The sequence below is a fragment of the Oreochromis aureus genome, linkage group 1 (genome assembly GCF_013358895.1).
Source record: "Oreochromis aureus strain Israel breed Guangdong linkage group 1, ZZ_aureus, whole genome shotgun sequence".
Classification (NCBI taxonomy): Eukaryota; Metazoa; Chordata; class Actinopteri; order Cichliformes; family Cichlidae; genus Oreochromis; species Oreochromis aureus.
In genome coordinates, this window is record NC_052942.1 from 34,533,829 (window position 1) to 34,549,417 (window position 15,589).

At 39.6% G+C, this 15,589-nt stretch overlaps 1 protein-coding gene across 2 annotated transcripts in view; it reads right to left on the reverse strand.

Moving 5' to 3' along the window:
- LOC116325501 (synaptosomal-associated protein 25-A-like) overlaps positions 1–11,350 on the reverse strand; it is a 38,217-nt gene extending 26,867 nt beyond the window's left edge. Inside the window, exon 1 of one of the 2 annotated variants that reach the window (XM_039613028.1) lies at positions 11,224–11,350. The gene's annotated coding sequence lies outside the window, so the exon portion shown is untranslated. The remainder of the gene's footprint in view (positions 1–11,223) is intronic. The other variant, XM_031746411.2, reaches the window with a different exon arrangement.
- Positions 11,351–15,589: the final 4,239 nt, after the last annotated feature.

Here is a 15,589-nt window from a genome sequence, read left to right on the forward strand (position 1 = left end):
ATTTAGTCTCCACTGTTTTCTCTGCTCTCTCTCTCACACACACACACACTCGCCTCTCAGTTTGCCTGTAGCTTTCTTTGTTTTGCTTCCTCTTCCTTCAACGCCCTCTCAGTCGATGGATGTTTACAGTGTTTGTCCAGGAAAGAGGAAGCATAATTTATGAAAAACTTTAGAGTATTTACCGTCTGTAGCTGAATGGTTTAATACCTGAACATTTGGTGTAATTTACCACACAGGAAAAAGGACTGGATCTTTAGCAGAATGAGCATCAAAACCAAATGTAATGGGTGAGCATAAAGTTCATTGAAGACACTGAAAGGTCACCGATGAATAATTGATTGATAATATTAATAGCATTAATCCTGAAAGCTGTTGAAGGTAGATGTGGAAACAGGATGAGAGAAGGTTTGAAAAGAACAAGGACATGACCTCGATGAGAGAAAGTGTTGTTGTTGTGTTTCAGAATCAGACATTTCACATTTTTCATTATAAATATGCAGACGGTCCAGAGAAAAGAGCAGCAACAAAGCTCCAGAAGGAAAATGGATTAGGACTGTCATTAACACGTGGAGCTCCAATTGTGGAAGAATCTAGCAACAAGTTATTTTAGTCAACAAAAAGAAATGCAGTTAAAGGACACAAACACAAATCCCATTTTGAAAACCCCGCTTTAAAAGCATCTGCCTCTATGAAAAATTAAATGTATTTACTTTGGAAATAAAAAGATTTTCGTCTAATAAAAACACAGAGATATGACTAGCAAATTGAAGTCCATTCACATGATGTATCGTATGTTTTCAGTGAGTTATTGTTTTAATATAATGTGTTTCTCTCACAGTGTGCGTGAATCATCTTCAAATCATCTTCTCTGGAGTAAAGTGGAGCACATTTTCATATCTTGCTGATATTAAAACACAAAATGTTGCTGGAACAAATTACAAACAGGCACTTAAGATACAAACCAGTGATTATTTATATATTTGCTGAGGTGTGTGCGCAGTGTATGGAGGCAGAGCAAAGAAGTCTTATTTCATGTGAGAGCTTACGAAATATAAAATCACCTATTTGTGATCATTTTGTTTTTAAACATCAGTATCTGCAATCAGATGAATGTCGGCTCAACCTTTACATGAACAAACAAACGGGGATAACATATACGACTAAATGATCAATAGGTACAAAACCATGTATATATATTATTTGGTGCACTTTCAATCATAATTTTTGAGTGGCCTTCAATAGCTACTAAAGAGGGCTGAATTTTTGTTTTGTCACTTTTACTATCGCTCCACTTAAGGAGAGCAAAATAAAAACCTCTGGCTTCAGAGCTAGGCTAGGCAGGAGGGTTAGCCAGCTTTCTGTTGTGTTAGGTGTTGAGTAATGCAGCACTGAATCTGAGAGCCAGGGAAAATGAGCTGTAACACTCAGATTTAAGGCTGTTCTCTCAGTTGCTGTACAAAATGCATGATATACAGAACGCACAGTAGTGCACAGATGTGCAGGAAAGTTTCGTGTTAGTTTTAACTGATGCTAGCGTGCTTGAGCATTTGTTGTGTGCAAACTACAGATGGTATAAATGTAGGATGTAGGCAGCGTCACATCAACCGTTGCTTTGACACGCACCGTTATAAATCCTAAATTAGTATTTTCACTTTCACCAATGTCGTGTTTTGAAATTACCTGTGTGACACATGAGGCTTGGGTCTAACTTTAAAACCACAGATTTAGAGACTGCACACACAGGATAATCCTCCATTCTGACTGTTAGAATGACCAAAATTAACACAGTTGACTTTATACTTCTTTGTATGACTTAAAATAGGCAACTGAGTCCAGAAATTCATGAGAAAAATGTTTTTAGAGGTTAAAGCTGAGGGCCATTTCCCTTAAACTTCTATAGACCCAGAAGCCTTTTTGAGCATCAGAGAGAAGGAAAGTTCTCATTTGGCTTTACTTTTCAGACTCAGAAGCTACGTCTATGTTTTATACTCTCTGTGGATGAAACATGGGCAACAGCAGTTCCCCAATCACACATGAGTGGCATAAATAAAATGAAAATAATGAACTCAACCAACGTATCTGTCTAAATGGTCAGATTTAATATATATTATCAAAGCTTTTTTGTTTGTTGCTACAAACAAAAAAAAACTCACACAGTGACCAAGCACAGTTAGCATGTCCCAAGATGCATCTAACATTTGCCAACATTATCCACTGGCATGCGAGTCGGTGAACATGTCAAAATATAATTGCTTATTGCTTCAACATGTCACTGGAGCAAATGAAAAATGCTGAGGTCAGCTTAACACTGATTCGTCACTCACCATGCTCATCACACAGCAACAAAAATCATCATGTGATGGCTTGTTTCATATCATATCGTAGCTTCACATCAAAGGCTTCCAAACAAACAATAACTGGGTCACATCTAACAAACAACAACATATAACTGCAAAGAATTCTTTTTAGCAGATGTTAGCACTAGTCTGAAGTAAAGGAACACATTTGGACAGTGCTGTACATCCTGTCTGTCTGAAGGATACATTTTCATGCAACCATAAGTGCAAAGTTACACTCTATGCAACATTAACACAGGACAGAATTTAAAAAGTGAAGAGGCTCATGTTTAGCATCCAGCAGACTGTCAGTCTGTTGTGATAAACGGCCTGCGTTAGACCGAATAGACTGCCATCAATCAAGTGCCGTGTTCATTGGAGATAAACAATGTTTGTGAAGAAAATAGGACATCAGGACACCATGGCAGCACTGAGTCTGAGAGTCAAGAGAAACGAGATCAGCCCGTCAGTTCTTTGGCTGTATGTTTCTCACAGGCTTATAGAAGCACCTAAACCTGAGATTTATATGTTTATTTATTGTAATTTTTAGGATAGCTGCTGCATTTTTCCTTCTCTTTCATATGGGGGATTTTTCAGGTTAGTTGGGTTGCTAGTGAAAATTAGCACTTCTGTTCCTATAATCTTCCTTTCTTTGCATAATTGCAATGAAATCTGGATGTGCAGAACATAATGGTACCGAAATGATGACTGTGGAACCACTGGGTTTGTGGAAAGGTTGTAGTTCAGCCCAGCAAGAAAAATGAAAAGCCAGAAAAGATTTCTCACACCTTTTGTTCTCATTACTGCAGAAATCACTGGTAGTGCACCAGAAGCGCTGAGGGTACCAGAGGTGATATTAGTAATTATGAATAAAGGCAGAAAAAAAATCTCTATTGGGATGACATTTAACATCCTCCTGTTCCCTCACTCCCTCTTCTATTTGAACCAAACCTGACCAGCCTTCTACTTTTTATATTGTTTCACTTCAGTGCCTCTGAAGCTTCAGCAGTAGGTAAATGAGGCTGCAACTAAAAGCTTCATAACATTGACTATATAATGACAAAAGTCAGTTTTTATAAAACAGGCACGCGATCAGTTTTTCCTTTTTGTTTTCTGTCCTCTTTAAGCAAAAAAAAATAAAATGCAGAAACACATCACACAAAAGAAAATGTGTGAGAGAAGGCTAACATTTCTCTAGACCGAGAACCCAAGAAACTGAAAAAACCACATGTGATGAACTGGGCCAAGGACAAGAAGGGGAGCAGCAGTGGAGCAGATACTGCTGCGTTTGTGTGTTAAGAGTGGGACGAAGCAACATCCACCACTTCAAAGCATAACTATGTTTCATTATTTATTGGATGGAGCCAGGTCAATAATGCAACAGCAGTGTGGTACACACAGATACTGTGTGTTTACAGGCGCTTTTGCTCTCCTTTCCAATCCTAACCTGCTGACACTTCATATGTGCTACCCCCATGTGAACATCTGGATAAGAAACAAAAGATGCAGGCACAGTCATGTAAATACTACTTTAGATTTTAACCCAAACAAACCTAACGAGGGAGGGACTGAAAACAATAAAGTTCACCTCCTGATTGCCACTTTGCTGGTTTACACCTCTTACCTGCTGAAACTCAAATGCAGGTAAGTCTTTGCAGCAAACAACATTATAATGTATATGCTGTAATGATAGGCATTGGCAGTTAATGTGTTATATCATTTAGTTTTTATAATGTGTGACTACATTATGCCAAGTCATCCCTGACCTGAAAGATCCTGGAGGTAAAGTAAGTAAATACTGTTTACATATGCAGGTGAGCTATTTTTTAGTCAATAAAATATTAGTTAATAACTTTTTTATTGTTGTACATTGTAAAACAGTGACATCAATCCATGCAGTGGAGGTTTCTCTCCTTCTTCATATAGCTGACTTACATTGTGCACATTCCTGAGATGTGACTTCTCTCCAGTTCCTGCCAGTTCCTTTGTTCACATACCTGACATGCATCAACTGATCACCAACGGGCAGTATATTAACCCCAGCTCTTCAACCCTGGACAGTGTTTAGGGATTAAGCTCCCCTCTAGGCTTGCAGTTCTTGTTGTGACCTCTGAAATCTACTGCAAATCTTTGTGTCTGACACATCCCAAGCATGCTGCCTACTTTCCTACTTTCAAGAATAATAAAACTGTAGGGGTTCTAAATCCTGTGCAGGCCTATTTTTTTTTAGATTTTTTTCAGGAAAAGGGAAAGAGAAACCAATAAAATAATCACTAAATATAAAATCAAGATACCAATAAAATCTCAATGTCTATCAAGATCAACATCCATCCTATGTACGGAAAGCTGCGTAACCCTGTAAGGATAGTTTTCCATCTTGCGTCAGACAGACTGCTGTTAAGATGAAGAGGCCGATACCTTTCCATTTCACACACACACACATGCGCGCGCTCAGATACACTTGCATTCATCCCCTGTATGTACTAATGGCTTTTCAAGTTGATTTTCTCCTGGCTGGGCAAAGCTAAACGTAACTGTAGTGACTCAGGAGCTAAAGTGGCCACTGACACTTGATTTATTACATTATCCATTCTCAGACAACTTTTGTATTACATCAGGTAAATCCACACGACAGTGAAGGATCAGGATTTTTGCAGTATCACCTGACCCGAACTGATTTGTTGGATTTGAAGCTTATGCAGAAACAATGTGTCTGTTATATCGGTACTGACAAAAAAATAAAAATAAAATTGTAGAATTCCAGTCATAAAAACCACTCCTGCATAAACACTGTACCATCATGTTGACCTATAAACAATAAATACACGTGCCAAGATGTGACCTGGACAGAGAGCATGATGAGAGCCTGAGGGCTAAACCATTCAGACAGTTCACCCACCCGTTTACGCCTGACTGCTGCTGCTGCATACATGGGCCAACATCAAAACATGCACAAATGCATAGACCGAGCAGCAGCGGCAGCAGCAACCTCTGGGGCTGAAAAACAAAGCAAAAAGAGTTCCTCTGCTGGTTGCTCGAGGCTGTCTCCAAATGTGAGTAAAACCATAGACCCCTTTGGTAAAATATGCAACCTTACTGCAGAAATAGGCATGTTTACAACCTGCTACAAAAAGAGTTTAGGTCTCTATAGCTAATTTCTGCACAGGTGTGAATTTTTATATAAGTCCCTTAACTATTCGAGTGTGAGTGTGGATGTAGATATTAGTCAAAGTCCTTAGGCATAAACAAAAGCGCTGTAGTACTACTTATAGTAGAAAGTGCTTTAGTGCTCAAATTGAGTAGAAAGACACTGCATAAGTACCAGTCCATTTACCATAAAAGTCACCAATGATCTGCTGGCCAGATATCTGCAGAATTATTGAATTCATAGTGGTGTAAAGCACACCCACTCTGGAGCAGTGGAAGCACATTCTGCATACTGATAAATAACACCCCTCTACGTGGCAGTTTGATGGATGAGTCTGGGTTTGGCAAAAGCTAGAACATTACCTGCATGACTTCACTGTGCCAGCTGGGAAGTTTGGTGGAGGAGGGATAATGGTTTGGGGTTGCTTTTCGGGGGCTGGCCTAGGCTCCTTAGTTCCAGTGAAAGGAAATATTAATGTTTTAGCTTAACTAGATATTTTGAAGAGTTCTGTGCTTCTAACTTTGTGGGAAAAGTTAGGAGGCGCTGGAAAATTCACTGGAAATTCCTCGAAGAAAAGTGGATTTAAGATCGGGCCTTACAAAAGCTCCTGTAGATGAACTGTCAAGTTGGCCCAAAGCAAGGCTTCTACAAATTAAAGAAATGATTACTTTTAAATTTAAAGGACTCAAAAAAGCAGGATGAATGTCAGTTACTGAGAGAACAGCTTTATAATCAAGCCTCCTGACAACTATCCAGGTTGCGGAGTGTGAATGGAACAAGCTGGTGTCCTGCCCAAAGCAACGCCCGCAGTGACAATATGGCTATAACGAATTAACACATTCCCTGTGGAGAGGCAGGATAGACACACAGAGAGAAATCTGCCGTGGAAAATCATTGAGGAAAAGCGTAGGAAAATATTAAGACTTGTTATTTTTTAAAAAGCCACCAAAATGGCTTCATTTCTGATATTTTCCATTTATGTTTCAAAATCAAAGACCCAAGGGATTTATATATTTCTAGATAAACTGTCCTGTAACATGATGACTTCCCAGCCAAACATCAATGACATAAGAGGCAAATGGTCAACCACCTGGCAACAAGCATACAAAAATGCACCTTTTAAGATGCCAGGCTCTGATTTTGACACCTTTAGGAAAGCCAAAACATATGGAGGGGGCAGGTTCCCAGCACTCAGCCATTTTTGTCTCCGCCAAGCAGGGATGATGGAGCAGATTGCAATTCTGATATTTCCTTGTTATATAATCCAAAGTAGAGACAGACAGGCAGAAAGCTGCGGTTCAGATTAACAGAGAAACAGACTTATGGAAAGACAGACATGAGGAGGCGGAGTAGCTGGTCAGAAAGAAAGTACACATTAAACTTTACATTAACACAGCCTGTTAAACTACTTTGCACAATTAAAGACACATTATTCCAGTAAAACCTTCTACATATTAAGAATAATATATAAAGCATCTACCACACTCTCCAATTTTATGGCCTTTTAACTTTTACTGAGCGTCGCAGTATTGGCAATAAAGTCGGCAGACAGAACAATGCACAGGCAGGCAGGCAAACCTGGCAGTGTGGGACATGCAAGAAATTCAAAGCAATCATCTGTGGCCTCCAGGGATAATCACTGCAAAGCCCCACTGTCCCATTCACTGAGGATAAAACCCACTGGATTAATCTGCAGGCCTACAGAACACACACACACACACACACACTTACATAACACACAGACCACTCTTCCTCTCTTTTGCATGCTTTTCTTTCACTTTGGCATTCACAGCCTCTCTCTCACTTCTGCTCTCACAAACACACACAAAACCTAGAGCACACACACACACACACACACACACACACACACACACACACACACACACACACACACACACACACACACACACACACACACACACACACACACTTACACAATCTCCTCTCCTCCATTTCTTCTCTACATGTATACATTCAAATGGACACCTGTCAGTATACGTCTCTGTGCGCGCTCATTTAGACATGCAGATTGTTGACAGGCAAATATAGAGCTGTATATATTAGGTAAAACACACTGTTTTGTTCGTACGTGTGACAAATGGGGGAAAAGGATGTAAAAACAGCATGGTTCTCCTCCTGCATGGACAACAGGATTAGAGTTATCACATGCTTGTGCTAACAACAAAAACATAAACGTCCTTAAAAGATAATCGCAGCTTCTTTGCAAAAGGATTTGTACTTTTGGTGTTGCACCGACTTTAACCTTGCTGTAAGGGTAAAACTGAAGCCATCAAAGGAATCGAGTTACTGCAGCTCGACGATGTCATTGTGATCGATAAGAAGGATCGTATCACCATTTTGAACATTTTATAAATGATAGTTTGATGAAGCACCAGGATCAAAATACAGAACAAACAACATTAAGTATTTCTTTGTCTATCCTTGATGTCTAACACATGCATAAAATGCATCTCCTATGTAGATATTTGCAAAAATGTTTTAATATGTATTTTAACATTTTTACATACATTTTTACATTTACCTGTGAAAAGACATTTTTTTTACTGAAATAGATCCACCCAGCTCACCTGAACTGTAGGTCCATGGCAGGATGGACCCATGCTTTTCATGTTTCCATGAATCAATATTTTTATGCCAAATTCTGAAAATGCCAACTGAATATTTCAGCAGGAATCAAGACTCATCCATTATGTTGTCTAGTTTAGGTAGCTTTATGAATTGTATTCCTGTTCGTAGCTGACAACTGTGGCACCCAGTGTGGTCCTCTGCTGCAGCAGCCCATCTGCTTCAAGGTTCGATCTGTTGCGTGTCTGCGTGTCTGTAGATGCGCCTACCTTGGTTATAATGAGTGGTTATTTGAGTTACCGTTGTCTTCCTGTCAGCTCAAAATAATCTTCCTATTCTCCTTTGATCTCTGGGATTTTCACCCAGTAAAGAGTGATTATCTGATTTGATAAGAGAAGTTGAACAGGTGTCCCCAACAAACTGGTAAGTGAGTGTACATCAGTCTATTCCTCCTGTATATTGTTTGGTATGGTGAAAACTATAGGAATGGGGGTCTTTTAAAACTGAACACTTAAATTGATAAAAACTCACCCTATTAAAGCTAAACTCTGTAAGCAGCACTTATTCTGACTGACTCAGCTTTAAAAATTTAACTCTGTGGGTGCAACCAAAACATACTGGAGGGCTTCTTAAAACATCTGCCCCTCTCAGCCTTAGATTGATAAATGATGTGCCACCCAAACTAGTTTAAAGAGTGCATGTCAAAAACCAATCTGTGTATAAAAACCTCACAGGGTAAAATAAAAAAGGCAGTCATTGCCAGAAGAAGATCCCTGTGCTCATTTTATTGCTCAAACCTAATAAGTGAGCAACAGAAGATTGTGATCTGGGCGCATAATCACTCGGGTTTGTCTATCATGTGGCAATTTCACAGAAGATTGCACTGAAATTTAACAGGAAGGCGTAAAGTGCAAAATGAATAAATAACAAGGGGAGTACATTTAAGTATCCAATGAAGAGGAAGGAGAGGAAAAGTTTGCTAAGCTGATGGTGTGTATGTGTGCGTGTTTGACAGATGTAGCGGGAGACTGGTGGTAATTTCTCACCTCTTTGTGGGCAGGGTGACAGAGTGGTGAGTGATAGGTGCTGTGGGGGAGGACGGGGGGATTGATCATGGTGGGGGGCAGGTATGTGCTAATGAAAGCAGGAAGCACTTTCTCACCAGGAAGCTGATTATTTGAGCACCCTGGGTTCATGTTAATCATAACATTTCAGCTCCAGAGAAACAGAGAAAATGTCCAAGCAAACAGCTGCAATTAACATTTCAGCAACCAAACCAGGTACACTTGGTTCACTGTACACCAGCTTTCAGCAAAATCAGGACACAAATGTAGGACAAAAGTAAGATTTCTTAAGATGAAAAAAACAAAACAAAAGTAAGTTTAATAAACTGAAGAAGAGCAGAATAAGTCCAACAATAATCCAGTACAAGGAAAAACCAAAACTCAGTGGAATAACTCCAGAAAATAAACCAGGAATCCTACAGGAGCAGACCATAAAGAGAGAAAGACAGAAAAAAAAAGGCAAAGCAAGTGAAGCAAAGCAACCAGAGACACAAGAAAACATATTACCAAAGTAAAACAGGAAGTGATGGAGGAAAAGATAGACATGGAAACACAGGAAGTCCAAGGAAAACATTATTCATTTAATTTAACAAATGAGGACACATCCAGCCTTTCTGAATCTGTTTGCTGCTTGGATAGTTGTATAAATATAACATGGTTTTGTTAGAAGTAAAGTTCACCTGTTGCAACTGAGATTTATATTTTTTTACATGCTGAATGCATTTGCATTTGCATAATTTAAAGCAGCAGAAAACCAAAATGCAAGATAGGGCATAGAATTGACTGGAAGTTGGATATGTTTCAATTAGTCCATGTTGGGTGTTCTGCAGTCATTTCCTGCCCTAATTGAAATATCCACCTGTTTACATCGAGTTACAAACAACACCAGGCTGCCAAAAAAAGACAACTCCCACACACACACACACACACACACACACACACACACACACACACGTTGATCTGCTTAAGAGTCGGCCTGAGCTCTTTGTCCTCTCTGACATTAACACAGGTGCACATGCAGGAAGGGGAGAAAGACAGGAGCAGTTTCTACTTTAACTTGAGTTTAAATTCATTAACAAAATTCATAACTGAATTCAACCTTAATGTTGCAATTGTGCAGCTTCAGTCAAAGGAGTGACTATTGTACACGTTTTCTCAGACAGGGCCTTAAAAACCAGCATCTTAAAAGAATTATTTCAATACGTATATGCTGACCTCTGATCTTTTTTTTCTGCTTCTGTTTTTCTTGCACCTGACGCTCCTAACCGAACATCCATCTTTCCCTCATGAAAATTATCTGTTACCATTAACGGGTCCCTGTTCACTGTGTCTGTACGGTCCTCTCGAAAAAGGAAGTGAAGGAGACGTGAAAAGTCATACCTTTGGATTAAAACAGATCTGGACCACAAACAGCCTGGCCACTTTATAAAAACAGTAAGTGTGATAACGAATGCTGTCTCACTTGTTTCCAGAGCGCAGAAACTAGATTCAGGTATTTTTCAGGACTCACTGCTTCAGTTTGCCTCGTTTCACAAATAGATTAACTTCAGATTTTCGTTTTGGGGGAACACTTTGAGAACAAACGTTTCGCTTTGTGCGTTAAGTATTTTTCAGCATGTTTCAGACCCGGGAGCTGTCCAAGGTCCTGAACCTGCACACGGCTTTTCTGTTTAATGGCCAGCTACAGCTACAAGCTTCCAGAAACATGAAAAACAAGATTACAAAGTCTGTGTTATCCTGTTGTTTAATCCTTACATTAAACAACCACTCTTCCCCTGTGACAGAAAACAGAAAACAGCCAAAAGTTCAAACAATTCAGCACATGCGTCGACACAGAGTCGCTACAAACACAACAGAAACACCTCAGCAACATGGTCCTCGTTTCCCCTCAGATATCATTGTCTCACAAACAGAAAATAACCCAACAAATATGACGCGGTCCTACAGCTGAGAGCTCTGTCACGTCCTGGGACGTATAAACTGCTAAAACCTGAAATCTGGAAAATCATTCAAACTTTAATTATCGCTCATCTTTTGATTATTCTGTGGGTCAAAATGAGAGGATTAAAGAAAATCGAATCAAACCGACCTGGTTAAGTTTCTTCAGCTCTTTCTCTTCTTTTTCTTTTGCTGTATGTTTGTACAGGGTGAAGATGTCTGTCCGTCCAGCCGCTCCGTTCAACGGGACTGTCCCCACCCCCCAATCCCCACGCCCTCCGCTGGATCAGCACCGCCCTCCTCCCTAACCGCCACAGCGAGCGTTAATCTCCGCAGGTCTACTCATCACACACTTCCTGTTAATGATTCACAAAATAAAACCTGCGAAGGAACTGTGTAGTTACATTAAGTGAAAACTGTGTATAACTTGACTGGTGTTTGGTTATTAGGCGGTGCATACACAGGTAGTGTGCCTCAGCTAAGCTCCTCACATCCTCAGAAGTTAAACAAAAAACTTTTGGACTCTAAACTATTGGAAGCAAAAATAAATGAATAATACACATTTGCCTAACATTTGTGAAAGATCCCCGGTTTGATTCCATGGGAAGACACAAATTCCTTGAGGTTTGCATTAAGAAGGACGTCAGGCATTAAGCACAAGTCAACCAGGCAGTGCTACCTGCTCTCCTTAGATAATTAGAGATTAGATAAAATACAAGAAAATATAGCTACTTCAGACAATAATTATAATAAACTAGGTTTGGTTTAAATTTGACAGTCATGTCACCTGATTTCCTGTCTCATTGATGCCTCTCACAAAATGGCCGCGCCCTCTGACGTCAGCGGTAACGGATAAAAAGGTAGGGCAGCTGTGCGCTGCTCAAAGCCATGTTGGCTGCAGGATGCTGTCTGTGTCCTTTGATAATCAGGCAGAGCTGCAGGCTGATCTGCACAAACTGCAGATTATTGTCTGTGATCTAAATTCACGGTGCTTTAGTCCGAATGTTAGAAAGAGTTAGAAAGCAGAGTGACTGACAAAGAAAACTTTTTGCTGAAGGAAATCAAATGAAAAGAATATTAAATGTGAGAAAGCGAGATTCTGACAAAAATCAGATTTTCCATATTAAAACTGACAGAGCGAGTCAGTGTGCATTGCTCTTTTAGACCTTGTCTTTGTCTACACAGACAAATGAGTGCTACAAACTTGTTGCCCAGTTTTTCTGCTCTTTTGCCAATTTTTTTTTCAGTGCAGGTGTGATTTGAGGGATAGAAAAGGGAGTATTCAAAGAAAATGTTATTTATTTATAGCATATTAATGACATAAATCCAAAAGCGTGTAGTTCAAGTTCTTTTCTATTCTTTTAAAAAAAAATTGGTATACAGAGAGATTTTCATGGTTACAAGTATGATGATTTTATTTCCTTCCCTAAATATTTTTTTTAATAACCTTACGTCCCCTTACAGCCTTACATTTCCTATCTCCACAGAGCATACTTCCTGTCACAAGCATCTCTAATATCCATCCATGTGTGTTTATGTGCACACAGAGCCCGAAAAGCCTCTTGAGATTGTCCTCTGTGTGCTCAGCTGTTTGCCCCTGGAGTCCTTGACTTTACATAATCACAAAAATGCTAAAATGCTTGAAAAGGCATGCTGCAAGGGCAACACATCTTCTTTATTATTTTATTATAAAACAACACAATGTTTTGCAATGAAATAATATCTCCTCTTTTGGTGCTTAAAAGGCAAGTGTGATAAATGGAGTTCAATTTATCACACTACAGATTTTTAGCTATTGTGACTCTTTAAACAAGATGTTTATATGTTTTAATCAATTCATAAAGTTCTGTCAAAAGGTCTTTTTAACTGGAGAAATTGCAGAAATTAGAAGCTGTTGTTTCTTTTTTAAGATGAAAATTTGCTTGTGTGCACTCTTTTTTTCAGCTTTTATTTATTGTACTTTAACAGATATGTGGCCTCAGATGACTCACATCTGCAGAAGCAAACAGCATACGTGCAAGACAAACATTAAGTAGGTCAAAAGGTGAGAGCCATGGTGCCTTGATTATTTTTGAGACTGTGGAGCGATCACATCAGAGAGGTCCTAATGAGCTGGGGAAAGAAGTTTAATGTAAAGGCTTAGCAGTCATCAGATCATATCATCTTTCTCCTTTCCCACACTGTCAAAAAAAACACATGAAAAAAAATTATGTCGCTACACTTTTCCAATTGTCTGCCAGCCAGTGTCCTTTGAGCCAATCAGCCCTTAGTTCTTGTTCTTTAAATTTGTTGTTTTGTCAAGCAAGTGCTTACTCTGCTCCATCAGCAGCATGTGGTGATCCTACACTAGTCCTTGTCATCTCTCCTAGTTTAATGGATTAATGTCCTTATCGCCCTACTGTCTTCTTCCTCATTATTTACTACTAAAACACTAAAACATTCTCCAGAAATCCAGTTGACCCTCGAGACCTGAAAGCAGCTGATTAGCAGCAGAATTGATCTATGCAGGTGATGGAATGGCTTTTCTCATGTGTTCTTACTAACCCATTTAAAAAAGCCATTAAAGACCTCCCTCCCAGTTGATGATCCAATAGCAATAAAGTCAAGAACCCAATAACACTGTGACACTGTGTTGCCACTGACTGAAACAGTCCTCCTCAAGTGTTTGAAAATGGCTCAGAGTGCAAATTTATGCATAGCACAGAACATCCAGCAAAGAGACATTTCCAAGTGATTACTCTGATGTGTGACAGTTGGGAACTGGCAACTGGCTGCGTCAATTGAATACATATAATTTGATAAGTATTTAGCTATCATTTACAAAACAGTGACAGGATTCATGCTGCATAATGTGTAGAGTACTACACGTGTGGTATTGGGACATTTGAATACTGCACTGCACTATTGTTAATCATAAAACCCACGCAGCTACAAAGATATCAACTCATTTTCCGGGTGTATAGTAATCTACACCTGTACCTGAAACTGACTGGCTGAATTTAATGAAACTCAGAGGTGGAGGAGGTGGAGGAGAGGCAAAGGGACAGGTCATTAACTTTTGGATCAGGTCTGAATCCCTTTGTTTATGTGCTATTGTTATGTTTTTTTGTTGTCTTTTCTACCTTTTCGCTTTGAAGTACAAACATGTGTTGCAACAGTGAGCCATGAATTATGCCTAATAGACCTAGAACAAGATTCCAAGTTATCCTCAGGCACATGCTGTTTGACAGCTGAGCAACCACAGCATACAAGTCGGCTGTGGACAAACATTCTGCTTTCAGTGATATTTGGACAATGTTTGTCACTGACTTATCAAATACTACAGTCCTGGTACTGATCTCTGTGCGGAAGAACAGATGTTATCTTTGGGAGGAAAGTGCAGTTTTCATTTCACCTAAATCAGCTTCAAATGGAAGTTGGGAACAACAGTAGTTCAGGAGGAAGAGCAGGTCGTCTACTGAGGCTAACCCTAACACCCCACCAACCACCACCTTGGACATAAATGATTGAAATTCTCAGCATCTGTCACTGATAAAGTAAATTGTTTAAGTATGACAAACAGACACATTAAAAATGCCAGCATATAATATAATATGGGTTAAGAAAGTGAACGTACCACACCAGGCTCTAAAAACACCATCTGAGAAATCTTGACTTCTCACAACACCAGTCCATCTGCACAAGGATTTGCAATCTTTTGGGGAAAAAAAACACTAATCTCACCTTTTAAATTTGTTTCCTTCAGATTCATCTGAGCTCACGTGTTCAATTTGCACTGATTACTTTCTGGTCATGTGTTCTCACAGTGCTGTGTTTATGTACAAATTCATGAGGCTTTGCTTTGCCTGTGTCTTTATGTGAGCATAAAGTATGGACGAGTGATATTTCATATGTGCAGGCAGCTGAGATGCAATAGTCCCAGAGGGAGGGCAGAAAGCTGAAGCACCAGTCAGAGAGGATCATGGTATCGCATCTGTCTGAACATGCCATCGATCCAGGTAATGGAGCCGCTCCGCTTTCCTCTCAACAACCCTCTGTTATTATGCAGCAGCTACAGATGTCTTTGGAGGACTCATTGCACAAAACGATAAAGAAAATAAGAAATGTGAAAGGCAGGGTATGCTGCTAGCATGTTCAGCAGGGGATAGTTGGTATATTAGAGGAATAAATAAGAAAAAGAAGTCTGACTCAGGAGTTAAGCAAAGCTCCCCTGGCATGCTTGGCTCAAGGCTAACTGGCACAAGACCTTCCTGTTGGCAGGATGTTTTTTATATCCCACATTATGGGAAGCCAAAGAGCTAGACTCTCCTGACCTACTGACACAAACAACTGTACATCACTGAATGCCAGAATTATAAAGATGGTGATATAGCCAAGCAGCTGATGTTTAAGTCTAACAAAAAAAAACAAACCATGCACTCTTAGTTGTGAAATGCAAAGAAAGTGAAAACTCAAGTGGAAAGTTTTTTGGGCGATCTGGGCAGCAATTTCAATCATCTGTAACGCATCAGTCACAT